Below are 22,884 nucleotides of genomic sequence, written 5' to 3' on the forward strand. Positions count from 1 at the left end.
TCAAAACCTGGGGTGTTGAAAACTTCTTCTAAGTAGTTTGCAAGTTTCATCCTAGGAGACAATGATGGTTGAATTTCTAAATCACTTGGTTTGCTTTTCCATCTGGAAAATATGTCTTGATGTTCTGTTGCAGTTTTGGGAGAAACATGCCGATAAGCTTGACTGCATTTCAAAACCTCTTCTCTTGTGAAATTAACAGAACAACAACAAAAAAATCAAGTACTTGTTCATTTACATATCACACATTTTCCAAGTGTGGCCTGCTACTGATCCTTGGTTTGTTGGACGGTTAAGCAAGATGCCTGCCAGTCCAAATATGTCTTAGTTACTGCGTACTGTATAGTATGACTTCATACAGATGCAACATCCCACAAAGTCTTCTGAACAGGAATTTTGTCAATAGTTCATGCTGCATTTTCTTTGAATTATTTTTTTTATTACTATCAATGCTCACTGAAAGCTTCCTAGCAGCATTCTGATGTCTATGCTGAAGAGTATAAGTTTGAATTAGGTTTTTGTCATTTGAATATCTTCTACATTGAGCAAAAAAGTACAAGAGTTTCTTGGAAAGCATTATAATGCCCTCATTCTGGAAAAATATGTCTATAATTTATACACCAAAGAGGTCATTGTGTGTGAATGAAAATGATAAAAGGTCTTTAATAGTTTCCTGCCGTTATTTGGCACTTTTATTTTAGATAATCTGTGTTGGATTGCAGATTTTTTGTTAAATATATCATCCCTAGAATATTTTTATTTTCCTCAAAGTTTTTGAAACAGAATGTTATATTTATCATATTCTTAACCGGTAAAGAAAGAGCTTGTGTGCAAGAGTTTTTCAGTTTTTAATTTAATTTTTATTTTTTAAAATATTTTATGTATTTATTTGACAGACAGAGATCACAAGTAGGTAGAGAGGCAGGCAGAGAGAGGAGGAAGCAGGCTCCCTGCTAAGCAGAGCTAACCCGATGTAGGGCTTGATTCCAGGACCCTGAGATCATGACCTGAGCCGAAGGCAGAAGCTTTAACCCACTGAGCCACCCAGGCACCCCTGTTTTTCAGTTTTTATCTAAATGAAATGCATTTCATTAGCCACTGGCCCCTGCAAGTCAAATTACCCAATCAGTAATCTTTGAGATTGGCTGACAAAGAACATTCCTACCACGTGTACGAATATGTCTATTAATGTAAATTCCCCCCCACCCCCGCAAAATTCCCATTTTAAGTTATTCCATTTAAAAGGAACATTTAGGAAATGTATTTCTTTATGTCATCTAACTTACAACACTAGAGCTAGGCCATTACCATTATCTTGTACCTACCGACATGTTCTACCCTCTCTCTCATTTTCTTGCTCTTTAACAAGTTTATCCATAGGTATGTATGCCTAAACTATCTGCTGAGGTTTTCTAGGGTGTATATACTTAGGAATAGGATTGCTAGGTCAGAGAATGTGTTAGGATATGCCTCGTTCTAGAAGATAATGCTAAGTTGTTTTTCCAAGATAGTTGAACCAGTTTACATTCATACAGCAATGTAAGGTGATCCTATATGATCCAATGTAAGGTGATCCATGTATGTCCTCTCCAATACTTAACTACTGTCAGCCTTATTTTTTGGACAATCCAATGCGTATAAAATGATATATCATTGCTAAGTTGGATTTCCCCAATACTAGTAAGGTTGAGGATATTTTCCCATGTGTTTATTGCCTGTATGAGTTAATGCTTATGTCTTTGGTCCTTCTTTCCTATTGGGTTGCTTGCCTTTTTTTTTTTTTAATTGAAGTGTAGGAATTCTTAATACATTCTGAATATTGTTCACTATATGTATTGTATCTTCTACCAATTTCTGGACTGTGATTTGTGTTTTAATTTCTTTATGTTTTCAGATAAAGAGAAGTCTTAATTTCAGTTTTAATGAAGTGAAATGTATTAGTATCATCGGTTAAGTCTCTTTGTGTCTCTTTGTATTGTAGGTTAAGTCTCTTTGTGTCTTGTGTAAGAAATCTTTCCCTAGATCCACATTAGCAATCTATTCTACCGTATCATCTTAAATATTTAAAGTTTTGTTCTTCACACGTGAGTCCGCAACTGTCTGGAATATTTTTTCTGCATGGTGTAGACCCACTTTTTCCACATGGATTACCCAGTGATGGCACTGTTTGTTTTTCCACAGGTCTCCAGTGTGACCTCAGACGTACGTGCTGGGACTGATTCTGAGCTCTCTCTCCTGCTACACTGGTCATTTTATCCATAGCCTTATGCTAAGTCCACACAATCGTAAGAATTACAGCTTTGCAATGTCTTACTATTCAGCAAGGCAAGTGCTGTAATTCTTTTTCTTGAGGAATGTCTTAACTATTTCTGATTTGCACTTTGATGTGTTTTAGAATCAACTTGGCAATTGCCACCAACCAACCAACCAACCAACCAACAAAACCCTCTAAGATTTGGATTAGAATTGCATTGCATCAACAGTTCAATTTGTGTCTATGTTAACATCTTTATAATATTGAATCCTTTTATCCATAAGCACACTGTCTCTCTCAATTTAATTAGGTCATTAATTAACTCAATTTAGATCACTAATTAGCTCAAATGAAGATTTTTAGTAAAATTTTATGACTTGCCCCATAATGGTCTTGTACATCTTTTGATAGGATTTATTTCTAGGTATTTATACTTTTTTGGTTGCAGTTCAATGATATCTTCTTTTATTATGCTTTTTAACCATTTCTTACTAAACTGTTGTTATTTGTAGTAATTTATTGTTAGATTCTTTGGGGTTTTCCATGTAAAGAATCATATCACCTGCCAATAATGACAGTTTCTTTCTTCCTTTACAATTGTTATGCATTTCATTTCTTTTTCTTGTCTTACAGCCCTGGCTAAGACCTCCAGTATAAAGTTGAATAAGATCAGTAAAAGTGGGCATTCTTGTCTTCTAACCCTTTGTCATTTAAAATAATGTATGGTATAGATTGCTAAATAGATTTCCTTAGTTAGGTTAAGGAACTACTCTTTTATTTCTAGAGTTTTTTTTTTTTTTAATCAAAATCTAGGGTTGAATTATGTCAAGTAATTTTTTGGCATTATTAAGATAATCATATGGTTTTTCTTCTTTATTAATATGATTAATGAACTTAAAGATGTTCTCAAGTTAAGCTTCTTGAATTTCAAGGATTAATGTTTTATCATCTTATATACTGCTAGTCACCAATGTTTTATATAGGGTTTTTGGCATCAGTGTTTTTGAATTAGATTGTTTTGTAATTTTCCTTTTTTGTATGTTCCTTATTGGTTTTACTGGCCTTGTGGAATTAGCTGGGGAGATGGAAATGGTCTGTTATCTGAATGTTTGCAGAACTCATCTGAAAACTATCAGGGCCTGGTGTTTACTTTGTGGGGCAATTTCTAGCAGCTGCTTAATTGATTTTTATTTTTAGTGTTTCTAAGACTATCCGCTGTTTATCTTGAGACAGATTTGATAAGTTGTTTTTCTAGGAACCTTTCCATTTTGTTTCAAATGTATTGGCACCAAGATTATACTACTATCTTTGAAAATCTCCATTTTTAAATTTAATATTCTTTTTTTCATTCCTAATATTATTCATTCATGCCTCTAATCTATTCTTTATCATTTTCTCCAGAGTTCCAGTTTGTATTTTCAGGATAAACTTTTGTCTTTGTTGATCACTTCTTTGTTTTGTTTTTTGTTTGTTTGTTTTTTGTATCTTGTACCTTTATCTTGTAGCTTAATAGTAGTATCTTTTTATTGCCAGTACCAGTACTGCTTTATTACTTTGGTCATTGTTTTCTAGTTTGTTATTCTCTGCCTTTTTATTTATTATCTTTTTCTTCTAGCTTTCTTCGAGTCTATCTTGTGTTCTTTTTCTAAAATTCAAGCTGGACATTTAGCTCATTAATTTTTCCCCTTTTCTGAAATAAAACTTTAAAGTTATCTAATTCCTATTAGGTCCCACTTTCCTGGCATCTCTTAAGTATTGATACATTGCTCCTTCCTTATCATTCAGTTCTAAGTATTTTTGCATCTCATTATATGTGTTACTCTTGAACTATTTAGACGTATGTTTTCAAATTTCTAAATGTGTGGATAGCTTTATTTAACTTTATTTAACTTATTTAACTTTCAATATCCCCTTCTAACCCAACTAGTTGGAGAACATCTGTGTAATACTGATTGTTCAAATTCTCTGATAATTGCTTTGTGGCCTAGGATGTGATAAAAACTATTCCATGTTTGCTTCTGGAAAACATGTAATGTCCATACTCATCAATTAGCCTTAGGTTTGTTAATGTTCTTTTCAAATCTTCTGTATCTTTCTTGATTTGTTTTGTCTGCTTAACCTAGCAATAGCAAAAGAAAGGTGTCTCCTGTTATGATGGTGAATTTAGCAATGTCTTTCTATAGTTATAGCAATTTTTGCTTTATATGTTTTGAGTGTTTTTTTAATATATACAAATTAAGAATTGCCATATCTTTGTGAATTGAACTACAATTGATTCTCATTTTTCTCTGTAACTATGCTCTGTAGAGTATGACAAAAACAAAGTTAATGAATACTGAACAATTGCTCTTAGGGAAAATATAGAGTTAGGTTTCTATGAGTCTGTGGTCATAACATATTCATTAGTCAGTAAATACATAACCTTGTCTTATGTGTGCTTCTGTCTAAAGGCATCTCATTTGTTGTGGTGATTGTTTTAATATTTTGTTTATTTATCTGACACAGAGAGAACAAGGTAGAGAGACAGAGAACATGCACAAGCAGGGGAACGGCACACAGGGTAGAAGCAGGCTCCCTGTGGAGCAGTGAGCTCTACGTGGGGCTTGATCCCTGGACCCTGGGATCATGACCCAAGCCGAAGGCAGCCTCTTAACCAACTGAGCCATCCAGGCACCCCTAAAGGTATCTCATTTAATATGTGTTGTTGATTCATGAACATTGAACTCATGGCCAACAGCACGGTAACTCATGCCTGAATGAAGCTTATATAATGCATGTATGTATTTTCTCCATAAAGCACCTCACAGCCTTCTTGTGCATGGAATCAATAGGCCTCTCTTCAGCAATATGCTTGGGGGACACTGTGAACTGCAAAATCACCAATGAAAAACACAAAACTGCCCAAAATGTAGCATCATATAGATGCAAAAAGGAAACTTGTTTGCAGGATGTGCTGCCACAAGAATGCAAAATGTCACCTTGTTCAACCTCAACTGTGAATGTGTGCATTGAGTGACTCAAATTTTTTGGCACTCTCTGCCTGTCTACAGATGACTGCAAAGCTCTGCAAGTATTGATTTTGGAGTTAAAATAAATTTTAACGAGTAGGCAAATTTGCATTATGAAATCCATGAATAATATGGACCAACTATATTTATGATTTCTATCCCTTTTAAAGACTTATTTACTTTATTTTTAAAGACTTTATTTATTTATTTGTCAGAGAGAGAGAAAGTGCACAAGTAAGGGAAGCAGCAGGCAGAGGGAGAAGCAGGCTCCCCACTGAGCAAGGAGCCTGATGTAGAACCCTGGGATCATGACCTGAACTGAAGGCAGATGCTAGTCCAACTGAGCCACAGGCATCACTGATTTCTATCCTTAATAATACCTTTTTTCTTAAAGTTTATCTGATATGAAAATAACTATGCCTGCATTTTATTTGTTGCTATTTCTTTTTCCATGCTTTTACCTTTTTACTTTCAAACTTTCTGTATCCTTATGCTTCAGATAAATCTCTTATAAACAATACACAGCTAGATTTTTTAAAAAAGAAATTAAATTGACAATATGCTTTTTTTTAACTGGCAAGTATACGATTATATTTTAGGGGAATTATTGATATATTTAGAATTGCTTTATTATCTTCCTTTAAAAAGTTATTCTGCTTTTTCTGTACCCCCCTCCGTTCTTTCTTGCCTTTCTTGTTTTTGTTTTGTTTTGCTTATTCCAAATTTTCTTGCTACACATTTGGAATTCATACACTCTATTCCTATTCTTGTAGAGGGTACCATTGAAATTTTACCATGTACATGTAATTTAATCACCCCAACATCAATTACTGTCTTAACTCCTCCTTGATAAAACTACAACCTTGGTGTGCTTTAACTCCAGTCTACCTGTCATGCTATTACATGCTATTTTCATCCCATATTTTAGCTCTTTTTTTTTTTAACCCCATACATTATACTATTATTATTTTATTCAATGTTTGGTTTTAAATAGTATTTACATGCCATTTGTTTTCTATTCCAGTTGTATTCTAGAGCTTGCATCTATGGCTTATATCTCTTCCCTAAAGAACACCCTTTAGAAGTGTCTTTAGTACAGATTTCTTGATGGTGAATGTTCTCAGTCTTTGCTAGCCTGTAAATGTCTTTTTCTGGTACCATTTTTCTTGAAAAGTTGCTTTGGTGGTACACAGTTCTAGGTTGGGAATCCTTTCCTCTCAGTTCTCTGAAGATGTTCTTTCCCTGTCTTCTGGATTCCGTTGTTTTGAAAAACTCTACTCTCAGTCTAATTGTATTTTTTTATAAAAAAGATTCTTCCTCTCTCGGCCTTTTTAAGACCGTCTTGTTTCTGGCGTACTGTGGTTTCATGAAAGTGAACTGAAGTATGAATTTATTTTTATTTAGTCTGTTTAAGATAGGTTATGCTTCCTGGTTTTGTGTATTTATAGTTTCTTAAAGATTCTGGAACTCTCTCAGACATTATCTTTTCAAATGTTGCTGCTTCTTCAGGCTCTTTATTCTTTATCTTTGGGATTCCAAACAGATGTGTTAGACTTTCTCATTCTATCTTTCATATCTTATTATCCCTTCCATTTTTTATTACTTCTATTTTTTCATTACTTGAACATAGACTTTATTTATTTAAATAAATTAAATTACAGTTGACATACAATATTATATTAGTTTCAGTGTGCAACATAGTGATTCAACAATTCTGTGCATTACCTAGTGCTCATCACTCTAAGTGTACTCTTAATCCCCTTTACCTGTTTCACCTAAGTCTGTTTGGAGTTTTTTTTTGTTGTTGTTCATATATTTTGTTTTTAAGATTCTACATATAAGTGAAACCATATAGCATTTGTCTTATCTGACTTATTTCACTTAGCATAATACCCTTTAAGTCCACTCATTTGTCACAAATGGCAAGATTTCATTCTTTTTTATGGCTGAGTAATATTCCATTATATATATATACATATATATAATATCTATATATGGTATATATTCCTATATATACCATATCTTCTTTATATTCCTATATATACCATATCTTCTTTATCCACTCATCTACCAGTGGTTTAGGTTGCTTCCGTATATTGACTATTGTAAATGATGCTACAATGAACATAGGAGTGCATATACCTTCTTAAATTAATGTTTTTCAGTTTCTTCAGGGAAATACTCATCAGTGGAATTACTGAATTGTATGGCATTTCTATTTTTAGTTAGTTGATCAGACTCTGAACTGTTTTCCACAGTGGCTGCACCACTTTACCATGTACCAACAATGCCCAAGTGTTCCCTTTTCTCCACATCCTCACCAACACCTGTCTTTTTTATTCTTGCCCTTCTGACTGGTGTGGGATGATATCTCAGTGGTTTTGATTTGCATTTCCCTGATTATTAGTGATGTTGAGCATGTTTTCGTGTGTCTTTTGGCCACCTGTATGTTTTCTTTGAAAAGATGCCCAGGTCCATTGCCCATTTTTAAATTGGATTGTTTAAGGTTTTTTGGTATTGAGTTGCATCAGTTCTTCATGTATCAGTATATAATTTGCAAACATCTCCCATTCATTTGTCTTTTCATTTGGTTGATGATCTCCTTTGTTTGTTTGGTTTTTTTTGAAGATTTTATTTATTTGACAGAGTGAGAGAGATCACAAGTAGGCAGAAAGGCAGGCAGAGAGAGAGGGGAAAGCAGGCTCCCTGCCAAGCAAAGAGCCCGATGTGGGGCTTGATCCCAGGACCCTGAGACCATGACCTGAGCTGAAGGCAGAGGCTCAACCCACTGAACCACCCAGGTACCCCAATGATCTCCTTTGTTTTGCAAAAGCTTGAAAAGTTTGAAGTAGTCCCAGTTGTTCATTTTTCCTTCTGTTGCACTTGCCAGAAGAGACAGAGCCAAAAAAATATTGCTGAGACCAATGCCCAAGATTTTGTTGCCTATCTTTTCTTCTAGGAGTTTTATTATTTCAGGTCTTCCATTTTAGGTCTTTGGTTCATTCCGATTTTAGGTTTGTATATGGTATAAGAATGTAGACCAGTTTCATGCTTTTGTATGTAGCTTTCCAGTTTTCCTACCACCATTTATTGAAGAGACTATCTTTTTCTCATTGTATACTTTTGCCTCCTTTGTTGTAGATTAATTGACCATATAAGCATGAGTTTATTTCTGGATTCTGTATTCTCTTCCATTGATCCAGGTGTCCATTTTTGTGCAAATACCATACTGTTTTGATTACTATAGCTTTGTAGTATAGTTTGAAATCTGGGATTGTGATACTTCACCTTTGTTCTTATTTCTCAGGATTGCTTTGGCTTTTTGGAGCCTTTTGTAGTTCCATGTAAATTTTAGGATTATTTGTTCTTGTTCTGTGAAAAATACTATGGGTATTTTGATGGGGACTGCATTTAATCTGTAGCTTGCTTTGGATAATATGGACATTTTTTACAATATTAACTCTTCCAGTCCATGATTCTATCTTTCCATTTATCTGTATAATCTTCAATTTCCTTCATCAATGTCTTACAGTTTTTAAAGTACAAATCCTTCACCTCCTTGGTTAAGCTTATTCCAAGGTATTTTGTTCTTTTAGATGTAATTTTAAATGGGATTATTTTGTTCCTTTCTTTCTGGTAGCTTGTTATTCATGTATAGAAATGCAACCGATTTCTGTGTATTAATTTTGTACCCTGCAACTTTACTTAATCCATTTATTGGTTCTAATAGTTTTTTGGTGGAGTCTTTAGGGTTTTCTTTTTTTAAGATTTTATTTATTTACTTGTCAGTGAGAGAGAGCACAAGCATGGGGAGTGGCAGGCAGAGAGAGAAGCAGGCTCCCTGCTGAGCAGGGATTCCAATATGGGACTTGATCCCAGAACCCTGGGATCATGACTTGAGCTGAAGGCACATGCTTAACCAACTGAACCACCCAGGCATCCCAGGGCTGGCTTGCTTGCTTGCTTGCTTTTTTTTTTCTTTAAAGATTTTGTTTGTTTGTTTGTTTGTTTGTTTTAGAAAGAGAGAGAGAGAGGATGAACAAGGGGAGGAACAGTGGGGGAGAGAGGGAGAAAGAAAATCTTAAGCAGACTCTTCACTGAGCATGGAGCCTGATGCTGGGCTCAATCTCATGACCCTGAGATCATGGCCTGAGTTGAAACCAAGAGTCAGATGCTTTACTGATTGAGCCATGCAGGGGCCCCTGGAGTCTTTAGGGTTTTCTATATGTAGTGTCATGTCATAAGCAAATAGTGATTCTTCTTCCTTACTGATTGGGATGTCTTTTTTTTTTTTTTCTTGTCTGATTGCTGTGGCCAGGAATTTCAGTTTGATGTTGAATAAAAGTGGCAAGACTGGACATCCTTGTCTTGTTCCTGATTTTAGAGTGAAAGTTCTCAACTTTTCACCGTTGAGTATGTTAGCTGTGGGTTTGTCATATATGACCTTTATTGTGTTGAGGCATGTTACCTCTATACTCACTTTGTTGAGAGTTTATATCATGAATGGATTTTGAACTTTGTCAAATGCTTCTCTGCATCTATTGAGATAATCATACGATTTTTATCCTTCATTTTATTGTGGTATATCCCATTGATTGATGTGTTGATCTTGAACTCTTACATCCCTGGAATAAATCCCAGTTCATTATGGTTAGTGATCCTTTCAATGTATTGTTGGATTCAGTTTGATAATATTTTGTTGAGTATTTTTGCATCTATGTTCATTAGGGATATTTGCCTGTAATTTTTTTGTAGTAGTTTGGTTTGTTTTTGGTATCAAAGTAATGCTGGCCTCATAGAATGAATTTGGAACTATTCATGCCTTTTAAAATTTTTAGAATAGCTTGAGAAGGATAGGTATTAACTCTTCTTTATTTTGGTTTATTTTTTATTTTATTTATTTATTCGAGAGACAGCACAAGTAGGAGGGACAGAGGGAGAGGGAGAGGGAATCTCAAGCAGTCTTCATGCCCAGTACAGAGCCTAATGTGGGGCCTAATTTCAGAACCCTGAGATCATGACCTGATCTGAAACCAAGAGTTAAAATGCCTAACCAACTGAGCCAGCCAGGCATCCCAGGTATTAACTCTTTTTTTTTTTAAAGATAGATTTATTTATTTATTTGACAGACAGAGACTACAAGTAGGCAGAGAGGCAGGCAGAGAGAGAGGAGGAAGCAGGCTTCCCACTGAGCAGAGAGCCCTATGCGGGGCTCCATCCCAGGACCCTGGGATCGTGACCTGAGCTGAAGGCAGAGGCTTTAACGCACTGAGCCCCCCAGGCTCCCTGCCAGGTATTAACTCTTCTTTAAAAGTCTGGCAGAATTCACCAGTGAAGCCATCTGGTCCTTGACTTTTGTTTGTTGGGAGTTTTTTTATTACTGTGTCAATTTCATTGTATTTTATATGTTCACATTTTCTATTTCTTTCTAATTCAGTCTTAGAAGATTTTATGTTTCTAGGAATGTATCCATTTTTCCAAGTTGTCCAGTATGTTGGTGTATAATTTTTCATAGTAGTCCTTTATAATTTTTTGTATTTCTGTGCTATTAGTTGTAACTTCAGTTGCATATCTGATTTTGTTTGAGTCTTCTTCCTTTTTTTCTTGATGAGTTTGGCTAAAGATTTATCAATTTTTTTTTATCTTTTCAAAGAACCAGCTCTTAGTTTCATTGATCTTTTCTTTTGCTTTTTTATTTTTATTTCATCTATTTCCACTCTAATCTTCATTATTTCCTTCCTTCTATTAACCTTGGGTTTTGTTTGTTCTTTTTCTAGTTTCTTTAGGTATAAGGTTAATCGCTTGTTTGAAGTTTTTCTTATTTCTTGATGTAGGCCTGTATTGCTATAATCTTTTTCTTAGAACAATTTTTTCTGCATCCCAAAGATTTTGAACCATTGTGTTTCCAATTTCATTTGTCCCAGGTATTTTTTTATTATGTTCAATTAGCCAACATATAGTAGTACATCATTAGTTTTTGAGGTAGTGTTCAACGATTCTTTAGTTGCATATAACATCCCCTCCCAGGTCTTTTTCTATTTCTTCTTTGATTTCTTCATTGACCCATTCATTGTTGAGGAGCATGTGGTTTAGTCTCCATGTGTCTGTTTTTTTGTTTGTTTGTTTGTTTTCTTATAATTGATTTCTAGTTTCACACTGTTGGTGTCAAAAAAGATGCTTGATATGATTTCAGTCTTCTCAGATTTACTGAGACTTGTTTTGTGGTCTAACATGTGACTTCTCCCTGATGATGTTCCATGTGCACTTGAAAAGAATATATATCTTGCTGGTTTTGGATGAAATGTTCTGTGTATGTCAGGGCTATCTGGTGTAATGTATCATTCCAAGCCACCATTTTCTCACTGATTTTCTCTCTGGATGATCTATCTATTGATGTTAAGTTGTGTGTTAAAGTGTCCTGTTAACGTATTACTGTCAATTTCTCCCTTTATGTCATTTATATTTACTTTATATATTTAGATGCCCCTATGTTGGGTCACGTATATATTTATAATTGTTATAGCCTCTTATTGAACTGATTCCTCTTATTGAATTGATTCCTCTTGTTAATCTTTGCTTTAAAGTCTATTTTGTCTGATGTAAGTATTGTTACCCCAACTTTCTTTCTGCTTCCATTTGCATGGGATATGTTTTTTCACCCCTTCACTTTCAGTCTATATGTGTCTTTTTAGGTGAAGTGAGTTTCTTGTAGGCAGCATACAGATGGATCTTGGTTTTTTTTAATCCATTCAGTCGCGCTGTGTCTTTTGATTGGAGTGTTTAGTCTATTCACATTTAAAATAATTATTGACAGGTGTGTACTTATTGCCATTTTGTTAATTGGTTCTCCACTCGTTTTTCGTAGTTCTCCTATGTTCCTTCCTTTCTCTCTTTCTCTTTCTGGGATTCCTATAACACGAATGATGGTACACTTGATGTTGTTCCAGAGGTCTCTCAACCTCTCCACTAGTTCAGAATTTAAACAGCTGTGCTACTGAAGCCCCTGCCCTAAGGCCACTCTTCCTTTCCCAGCCCTTAGCACTCTGGCCTCAGCCCACTCTTCCCGGAATCTTCTCCTGTAGTTTATTACGAGCAAAGATAACTCAAAGGGTGTGTCCTCTGCCCTGTCTCTCAGCAAGAAGGCTCTTTGGACCACCTAGTCTGCAGCTCAAAGCCAAAAGGGACTGAGCTTTACAACAAACCACACATTAGAGATTAGACAAATAGATTCCCAGTAGAGGAAAATATAATTTCCAGGTAGTCCTTTGTTGTACATCCTATTTCACCTTTGGATTTTTTTGTTGCTGTTGTTTGGTTACTTACTTGAACTCATCATTCACTCAGAATCATTTATCCAAGAATGAGTCAATCAGATTTGAGTCCTAGCCTCTCTCTGTCTGAGTTACAGCATTTATGCTCCTATTTTTAACCAGTATCTTTCTACTTCACGGAACCTCCTCACTATCCCCTCGTTTTGTGAATTGGAGCTATTAACACAGCACAGGCCTGCTATTCCTGCAGGCCCAGGGGTGGATCTGTAACCTCAGGCAGGCCCTGTAGGTCCTCCCGCCCCTGGAATCTGAGTCTTGAGCCAAGGGACTGAGAAACCAAAACAGCTGGAGCCGCCAAGCCAGGCCAACAGCAGGTCATTCTGGCCCTTCCTTCCTGTGCTGTCCTCCCTGAGACCGGGCTCTTCCGTCCACTAGCTCATGTGCCTCCTGCAAGGCTCTCTACTGCCTAAGAGTCAGGCGCAGTTTCTATTGCTTCTGACCCAGGAAAACTTGACCACTCCATTGGCCGAGGTCTCAGACTTATCTTTTATGCCCAAGAATTGTCATTGCAGGTTTGATGAGTGACTATTGTCTAGTAATTGTTCAACAACAAGAACAACTGCACTCACTGAAAAGCAGTGATCTGTCCCCTCAGAAATCTGTGGGATAGCATGTGCTAGAACAGTTCTGTGGCAATATCACTTACAGACTTTCAAAGACAAACCTTTTTGAAATTTTATTTTATTTTTTTAGATTTTATTTATTTATTTGAGAGAGAGAGGGAAAAAAAAGCATGAGTGGGAGGGAGGGTACAGGCAGAGGGAGAAGCAGGCTCCCCGCTGAGAAGGGAGCCCCATGCAGGACTCAATCCCAGGACCCCAGGATCACGACCTGAGCCTGAGGGAGATGCTTAACCGACTGAGCCACCCAGGCTTCCCTAAAATTTTAATCCTCTTTATTTTCATTAATTCTCCAGCACTCATCTTTTACAGATGCTCATCAAAGTTCTTACTGTGATCTCTTTGATAATGAAGTCTTAAAGTATAGAGACACTTTATTTACTTATTAAAGATAAAGGGATATTCTTCACTCCCAGAAAGAAATGTGACCTCGTATTTCTTTTTTTTTTTTTTAATTTTTAAATTTTTAAATTTTTTATAAACATATAATATACTTTTATCTCCAGGGGTACAGAGACCTCGTATTTCTTATGAAATACACAACCTTGTCCTCTAATCTTCCATTCCCTAATTTTTGATAGAAACTTGGGTGCAAAAATGACTTCATGCTCCTCTTACTACCCTGAGACAACAGCAAGACAGGTGTGATGACAAAATGCCGCTGACGCTTGTCAGCATTGTAGGGGACATGGATCCACAGCAGCAGGGTCTGGGGCAGGTGGGGAGCAGAGACCCTGTTTAAAGGAGGCATTAGGGAAAAGCACATCAAAACCACCCTGAGTTAGAAACTTGCACCCATTTAGGAGGGCTGCTGTGAACAATAGCTCAACAATAAACAGAAACTCTCAAGTGTGGGCGAGGTTGTGGAGCAACAGCGCCTTGTGCACTGTTGAGAATATGAAATGGAGCAGCTGCCATGGAAAACACTATGCGTGCTCCTCAAAAAACTAAAAATGGAACTGCCATGTGATCCAGTAATCCCATTTCTGGGTATCCATCCAGAAGGAGTGAAAGCAAGGTCTTGAAGACGTATTTGCCCACCCATGTTCCTAGCAGCACTGTTCGTAACAGCCAAGAGGTAGAAGCAGCCCCAGATCCATCAAGAGATAAAGGCATAAAGGACATGTGGTGTATATATTAACAAGGGAATATTATTCAGCCTTAAAAATCCAAGAAATTCTGACACATGCTACCACATGTATGGATCCTGAGTGCAGGATGTTAAATGATATAAGCCAGTCACAAAAAGGTAATTATAGTATGAGTCCATGTATATGAAGTGCTTAGAGTAGTCAAATCCATAGAAGTGAATGGAATGGCAGTGACGGGGGTGGGGTGGGGTGAGGTGGGGTGGGGAGTTATTGGCCAATGGGGAAATTGTAAATTTGTAAAATGAAAAAGTTCTGGGGATCTGTGTTTCATGACCATGTGAGTATACTTATCACTACTGAACTATATGCTTAGAAATTGTTAAGAAGGGGGGCATCCGGGTGGCTCAGTCGGTTAAGCATATGGCCCTTGGTTTTGGCTCAGGTCATGTTCTCACAGTCATGGGATCAAGCCCCATGTCGGGCTCTGGGCTCAGTGCGGACTCAGCTTCAGATTCTCTCTCCCTCTCCCACCCACTAGCTCTTTCAAATAAATAAAATATTTAAGAAGAGACAGAGAAATGGCTAAGATGGTAAATTTTGTTATGTGTTTCTTATAATAAAAAAAATTTAACATCATAGGTGTGGGCAAAGTATAGGATGTGGTCCAGGCAGGCAATCCCTTTTGTATCTTCCTCCCCATGGTGAACACTATGACCTCTGGTCTTTTTTTTACATTTTTACTACAAATCACACATCTGTAAACAATATGCCATATTCTGTGTTTTTAAAACAGTCTTACACCATACCTGACAGTCTGCTGCTTGCCCTTTCACTCAACATGATTTCAAGATATAATCCATTCATTTTAATTGCTGTCAAGTGTTCTAGCCTATGAATATGCCTCAATTTATTTATTCATTCACTTGGTGATGGATGTTTGAATTGTGCCCAATTTTTAAAATACTAACAAATAACCCAGCAGGCACTGCTTTCATACAGGTCTCCATATGCAAGCATAAAGGATTAGAAAATCCTTTACATGTTTCATAGAACTAACCCATTACATTAAAGAAACATTGTTGCTTGACTGTGCTGAGTGAAAGCTACAATTTGTTTTCCTAGGAGGAACTTTTCCTCCACATCCAATAAATCAACTCATCATATTTCTTATGGTCAATGACCGAAGCGCCAGAGGAAGTGGAAAATGTGACCAAACGTGCTTTGTTGGGATCCCCTACAGCAAGACTCAGGTCCAGCAGCACAGCTCTATCTTGGCCCCGCCTTCTCCTGCTAAGGGACTATTTACAACTTCTATGAGTCTGAGACGCATGGCATCCAGCCACAGGCTGGCGCTTTACAGAGGGCAAAAACCCTTTTTCCAAAGATCCCCTTGCAAATTGTATTAATGTCTTTGAGGTCTGCTTTTTCTAACATAGACGGCTGTGCTCAAGGCCACCTGTGCCTTTAACAACAAATTCTGCATGGACAGGACTCTTCAGCAAGTACATAGGAGAGGGTGCGACTCAATGCCAGGACCCTAAAAGGCCTGGCCGTCTATTGTTGAAGGAGAAAGGCAAGTTAAAACTAAGGTGTAGTATATGAGCTCATTTCTGGTTTTGGTGTTTTTTTTTAAAGTGCATTAAAGAAAATGTCTGAAGGACCACATCCATACCCCCTGAGGAGTAGATTAGGAAACTGGAGGTAGTGGAGAGAAGATACGAATCTTTTGCTTTGGGCCTCATTTAATTATGTACTTTCTCTTGAATAAGCACGAGTTACCTTTAGAGGGTAAGGAACATTACCAAACACAGGCTGCAGTCCATCCAGTCCTTCTGTGGAGCTCAAGGGAGCAGAGTTGATTTTAAAAACATTCTATTATAAATAATTAACAAAGACTGTTGTACTTCAAAAACTACATCATATCTTTAACATTTATCAGCCAGTAAGCACTTACTGCATAAGAGTTAGAACAAGAAGATCTTTTTTCTTTGGAACAAAATGTGATGTATCTCAATCAGCCAATTAACTAATTAAGGAAGGACTCCAAATGTCCCTCACTATAAAGTAAAACAACTTAAAAGACTGTCAGACTGGCTCTTAAGATATTCTGCCTCTTTGCCGAAATTGACATCCTGGATTCATCCACATTACCTTACCGAAACAGGAGGGACAGGAAATTTGGGACAACCAATACCTCCACTGACAGTTGCATGCGATGGGACAAAAGAGTGTTATAATCACGGCCTAAGTCCTACGCATGCCCCTCAAGGTCCACCCCAGAGCAGCTTACCCCCAGCCTCCTAGTCTGCCCCCAGCCCCTCCACACTCTCCCATGGGCCCTGCCCCCTCACTGGGCTGGCTCCCTCCTCCGTCCACCCTGCACCGTGCTGCCAATCATCTTACTCACTGCTTTGCCTCATTCTCCCTTCTCTGCCCATAGATAAGAAGCCCCCAACATGGTCACATGGACTCTGCCATTAGGCTCCTGTCAACTTCTTTAGCCTCATCACTCCCCACGCGGCACCCACCTCACCAAATGTCAGCCGTGCCCCAGGCAATGTCCCACCCACCCTCCTCCAGAAAGACCCCCTTATTCTGCAGCCACACTGGTGAATTCTGGATCTATTTCTGGATCTAATTCTGGATCTATATTTCTAATATATAGTCCTTAAGACTCAAATTCCACCTTCACTTAACACATCTACATTAATAATACGTGAGACACGTCATTATATTATTATTAACTCATTTGATTCTCACAACCAGTCAGAACAGCAGGTCCAATGGTTATTGCCATTTTAGAGTTGAAGAAACAGGCTCAAAAGGCTGAAGACCGAGGGTCTGAACTTCTGTCTCCGCCCCTCCGAGTCCTGGGCTCCTCTCCACTGAGCTGCGTGAGAAACCCGTGTGGAGGTGTGTGCGCTCTGCATGGAAACTGGAGATTCCAGAAGGGAGAGACTGTCTTGTTTGCCTTTCTCTTCCCAAGGTGGAACCCAGGGCCTGATCCCAGAACACAAGGCAGGGAGGGAGAGAGGAGGAGAGGGAAAACACGTGTTTGGGGAACTGCGTTAGGCAGAACTGGGCACTGGCATCTCTGAGCGTTCACTCCCTCATGCATCCCACACATGTTCGTTGAGCAGCTGCTCTCTGCTGGACACAGCCGTAGAAGCATGAACCAAATAAAGTCCCTACCTGCTGAGCTCGCCTTTTGGTAGTAAAAAATAAATAAATAAAACCACATACCAAAAAAATAGAATGTCATCGGTAAGTGCTAGGAAGAAAACACGAGGCCGGTACAACAGGGGTGCTGTTCTGGAGAGAGCAGTCAGGGAAGGAGGCTGTTGTGGGAGGGTGTCGGCGGTAGGGCTGCGCTAGCCACCCAGCATACCTCCGGTGGCAATTGCCTCGAGGGAGCTGCTGGGGCAACCTGAGGGGATTGGCCAAGGCTCAGAAATGGGAGGGAAATGTGGGTTCAAGAGAGAGAAATGGTGGTATTGGAGATAGATTTCAAAGACAACACAATAAAAGAGATCTAAACACGAACTTGGCCTCATTCTCCACTGTATCACACTCATAGTGGCCGGGGGTGGAGGGGCACCATTTTCATTAATATCTTCGATGAAGCCATTTAAATTATTTTATTAAATCTTGGTCTTGGGGCACCTGGGTGGCTCAGTTGGTTAAGCAACTGTCTTAGGCTCGGGTCAGGATCCCGGAGTCCCGGGATCGAGTCCCGCGTTGGACTCCCAGCTCCATGGGGAGTCTGCTTCTCCCTCTGACTTTCTCACCTCTCATGCTCCCTCTCACTGTCTCTCTCTCAAATAAATAAATAAAAATCTTTAAAAAAAAAAAAAGACTATTAAAAAAACCTTCGCCTTGGAGTACATGGATTTTTAAAGACTGCATGCTGAACTATGAAGTAAGCATAAAACATTTTCTTCTGCAAACCAAAGGACAGTGGTTGTGTAGAGGAAAAGGACTCTAAACTGCCAGCCAATTAGCCCCTTTAATTCCTATGTAGCATCAGTTTCACTGGAAAGAATGATTTTCAAACTGTGTTATTCAGACTTGAGTATTTGACAGACATTTTCTTGAAAACAAATGAAGGGAGGCTGTCAAGTCGTGGAAAACAACAGAAATATTTGTGAACAATGATAAAATTTGAGCTTCCGGGTGAATTTAACATTTGGAAAACTTGTATCGATTACTGTGAGGTAGACAGCCTTCCAGTACTTAAATGACATTGGCAGTGATGTTAACAAACATGATTTTTAAAATTTGTATAATGAAAACATTTGGAAAATCTGTACAACTTGATGAATGAGTATTTTCTAAATGACCCAAACATGATGTTACAAAATCATGCATGAGTAAAAGATCCATTCAAAGAGCAAGTTGGACCAAAAGATTTTAATAGAGTAAAAAAAATCGTTGATATGGTTTCAGGTTCCATCCTGCAATTTACCTTTAAGGAAAAATTATCAGTTACTGAGTTTCAGTGTAATAACCTTCAGTGAAGGATAACTACAATTACCTAAAAAGGCCATTAAAATATCCTTTTCCCAACTACCTATATGTGGGGGCCAAATGTTCTTCATACCCTCAACTAAAATAACAGTGCAGCAGACTGAATGCAGATGCAGATATAAGAATTCAGTTTTCTATTGAGCTAGATATTAAAGATATTTACCAAAAAATGTACAACAATGTCACTCTTTCCCCAACTATTTCTTGTTCTGGGAAAAAAAATTTTTTTTCAAATAATGTGCTATATCAATATGTAATTGGTTTATTATTTTTTAAATTAAAATTTAAAAGTTTTTGTATTTTGTTTTGATTTCTAATAGGTAGTTTATTTTTGGTAGGTATACTCTGTAAAAACAAAAGCTCTTCAGAGTCCTGAGTAATTTTCACAGAGTAAAAAGGTTCTGAGACCAAAAAGTTTGAAAACCACTTGTTTACAATAATAATTTGTGTTTAGATCTTTAATAGGAATGCCTCCACTTAGAAGACTGACCTCAGGACCTTTGCACCTGCTGCCTTTGACTATGTCAATTATCACGTCGGTGTTGGTGAAAAAGAGATGTTTGGAGAAGCCTTCTCCCATCATCTCCCCTTCTCTGACATAAGCAATTAGCACTTTCTCTAACCTGAATACTGTCCTGAATCACATTTACAGAAAATCTGGATGGCCATTGTTCAGATCTTTGTTTAAATGTCACTTCTTTAGGGAGACTTTGCCTGAACTTACCCCTCCCCTACTCCATTCATTTCCGCATCCCCCATTCAAAGTGGCTCCAGGAGGCTAGTTGCCTTATCTTTTTGTTCATGGCCGGATCTGGAATTTCTGGGGCATTTGTTCAAAGAATGAATAAATGAAAATGGGTATTCATCTATCTACGTGTGGACCAGCTGAAGCTAGGGTTTGTGGGCTTTACAACTGTATATAGGGGCATGCAGCATGGAAGCAGTGCTGGATACTTCCAAAAAAATAATAATGATGATCAGATCACAGCAAGCTTCATTATAGAATTTATTTTCCAGAGCATCTGTAGACAAGATATTGTGGTGTCGAATGCAAGAGACAGGAAGAGATGGGGTGTGCCTTAGATGATCTCACTTTCCCCTTCGTCCCTTCTTTTGCTCCTGACCAATGACCCCACTGAAGGGGAGAGTAGAAGGAAGAAATAACTAGGCCGCCTTCTTCGTGGATCTCCGTTCAGGCCCTCCTCTCCAGGGAGAAGGCTGAGTACAAACAAGGATTTTTGTCTTCTATGGATTAGGAAAATGTGTGATTCAGAGAGGCTTAGCGTGGATTCCATGGCAGACCCAGAAAATAAGTTTTAATAATGAGGAAAGAAGGAAATGATTGTCAAAATATGAATTCATTAAAGCATATTCCCTAGGGGCCTACTTTGGCAGCAAGGGTAATTAAGCTTAACTTTTAAAGGTCAGTTTTAACCAGCTCAGGAGGCAAATGGCAACAGTGACATCAGACATCATCCTGGTCCTCTGTATCTATGGCAACTGAATTTCTGAGCCGTGATTAAACATAAAACTTGAACTACTGCATGAGTCCCAGCAGCAGCCCCAAATAAGTGTATGAGCAAGTGGCAAACTTGACGCATCTCTTGAGATGTTCTGGGCATTGAGGGAAAACAAGCAATAGAATCTGCTATTAAAACTGTCTACTAATGGAGCACCTGCGTGGCTTAGTCATAAAGCGTCTGCCTGCAGCTCAGGTCATGATCCCAGGGTCCTGGGATTGAGCCTTGGACTCCCTGTTCAGCGGGAAGCCTGCTTCTCCCTCTCCCACTCCCACTTCTCTGCTTGTGTTCCCTCTCTTGTTGTGTCTCTCTCTGTCAAATAAATTCTTCAAAAACAAAACAAAACAAAACCTGCCTGCTAATGAAACAAGGTCATTGGTCCCTGCCCTCCTCTGAGACCTTTGATAAGAGGAAGATCACCCCCAAATCCATGGCTCTTCATTCATGTATTTGTCTAAGTTGGGAAGTAAAGGTAGCACAGGAAGCTGATTACTTAGGCATTTTCATTATTTTTTTTTAATAAAACTCTTTTTTTGGGTTCCTGGGTGGCTCAGTGGGTTAAAGCCTCTGCCTTTGGCTCAGGTCATGATCTCAGGGTCCTGAGATCTCAGGGGTCCTCAGAGTCCATGATCTCAGGGTCCTCAGGTCCTCCCTGCATCAGGCTCTCTGCCTGCCTCTCTGCCTACTTGTGATTCTCTCTCTCTCTCTGTCAAATAAATAAATAAATTTTATATATATATATGCAACTCTTTTTTCCTAAACATAAAAATGACTTAAAAGAAACCATATTTATTGTAGGAAATTTTTTTTTAAGATTTTATTTATTTGACATAGATCACAAGTAAGCAGAGAGGCAGGCTGGGGAGAGGGGAAGCAGAGATCCTGATGCAGGGCTTGATCCCAGGACCCTGAGATCATGATCTGAGCCGAAGGCCAAGGCTTAACCCATTGAGGCACCCAGACACCCCAATTGTAGGAAATTTCTAAGAGCCGCCTGAATGTTGAGAAGAAAAAGTACCTGAAATCTCAGTTAGGGTATTTATTTCCTCTTTTCTGCATGTGCATTTATTTCATAAAATTAGAATTAATATGTTATGATCGTGTCCACATGTCCTTATTCACCAAAATATTTCAAATATGTTAATATTAACAGTGGCATAAAATTCTGTCACATAAAGCAACTATAATTTATTTTTAAGCTTTGCCTCATTTTTTCCTAACTGTAAGATTAATTGAAGTGTAATTCTTATACTTTACATTTTTTACAGCCTCTTCTCATGTCCTGTGCAGGCAATCTTGCCCCTCGCTTAGGAGGGGGGTTCCTGGCATTTGCTGCGTTGGCCTCACCCCACTCTGGGTCCTCAGAGGAAGCTGGAATGAGGCAGTCCCATTTTAATCTCCTATGTCTTACATAACAACAAAGTGCAGGAATAACCAAGCAAAATGGACGGAAATACAACAGTGGAGGTAGACTTTCACCCACTTATGTCAGTCCTTGTCGGACTAGATCGTGGGGAAAAGGTAAGAAAATTATAGATGATGATAATATAATTAATATGATTATTTAAATATCATATTTTATATCATAAAATTACATATACTATATATTAGTAATAATGTGTTTATTAATAATCTGAAAGAATAATGTAATGAGTAACTAAATATTCCAAACTGCATTTCTTGAAAAGAGTAGATCTATTTTCGAGTATGAACAGAAAAATTTTATAAAAATGAACCCAAGGAAAATGCATGGTACATAATGAATTAGAAACAGGACAAATCACATTCTCTGATCATAACACCATAAACCTAGAAATAAGTTAAAAAGTAGAAGCAAAACATCAACCATTCAAGAATGTCAGGACTTTCTATCAAACTAGCAGTAAAGTCATAGACTCTGGGAAATAATGCTGACGAAAGCATCACCTTCAAAACTCACGGATAGAGCTGCACTCTGAGGAAAATGGGTAGTCTTCGCGCACTCCTTACTGAATAAGAAAGAAATCTAAAATACAGCAGGCAACCTCATTTGCCCAAGAAGCAGGGATGAGAAACGTGGTTTTTCTTTTGGGGGCTCCCTGAACAAGGTACCCCTTTTATTAACCTCCCCCAGAGTCAAAGCTCTAGTCCAGCAAAACACGCAAAGAAGCAAACCTATGAATATCACAACTCCGAGCTTATTCAGAGCTCAGTAAATTAGACATTACTGTTCTGTTGGTTTTTTCTGAAGTATATTGAGATATAATTCATATTCCATCCAATTCACCCACCCAAAGTTTAAAACTCGGTGGCTTTTAGGATATTCGTGGATTTGTGCACCCACCACCACAATCAATTTTAGAACATTTTCATTACCATTTAAAAAACCTGTACACTTCAGTAGTCACTCTCTGTTTCTCCCCAACAACCCCACCCAAGTGCCTGGAAGCCACTGTGTCTCTGGGTTTGAGGATTCTGGAAAGTTCGTATAAATAGAACCATTCAATATGTGGGGAGAGAGGGAAGGGGGAGGGATCGCTGAATGAGTACAGGGTGT

At 38.0% G+C, this 22,884-nt stretch overlaps 1 long non-coding RNA gene across 1 annotated transcript in view; it reads left to right on the plus strand.

Moving 5' to 3' along the window:
* The window catches only part of LOC116579042, a 27,589-nt gene extending 5,730 nt beyond the window's left edge, over positions 1-21,859 (plus strand). Inside the window, exon 3 of the long non-coding RNA XR_004281120.1 lies at positions 21,617-21,859. This is a non-coding gene — a long non-coding RNA (uncharacterized LOC116579042). The remainder of the gene's footprint in view (positions 1-21,616) is intronic.
* Positions 21,860-22,884: the final 1,025 nt, after the last annotated feature.

The sequence above is a fragment of the Mustela erminea genome, chromosome 19 (genome assembly GCF_009829155.1).
Source record: "Mustela erminea isolate mMusErm1 chromosome 19, mMusErm1.Pri, whole genome shotgun sequence".
Taxonomy (NCBI): Eukaryota; Metazoa; Chordata; class Mammalia; order Carnivora; family Mustelidae; genus Mustela; species Mustela erminea.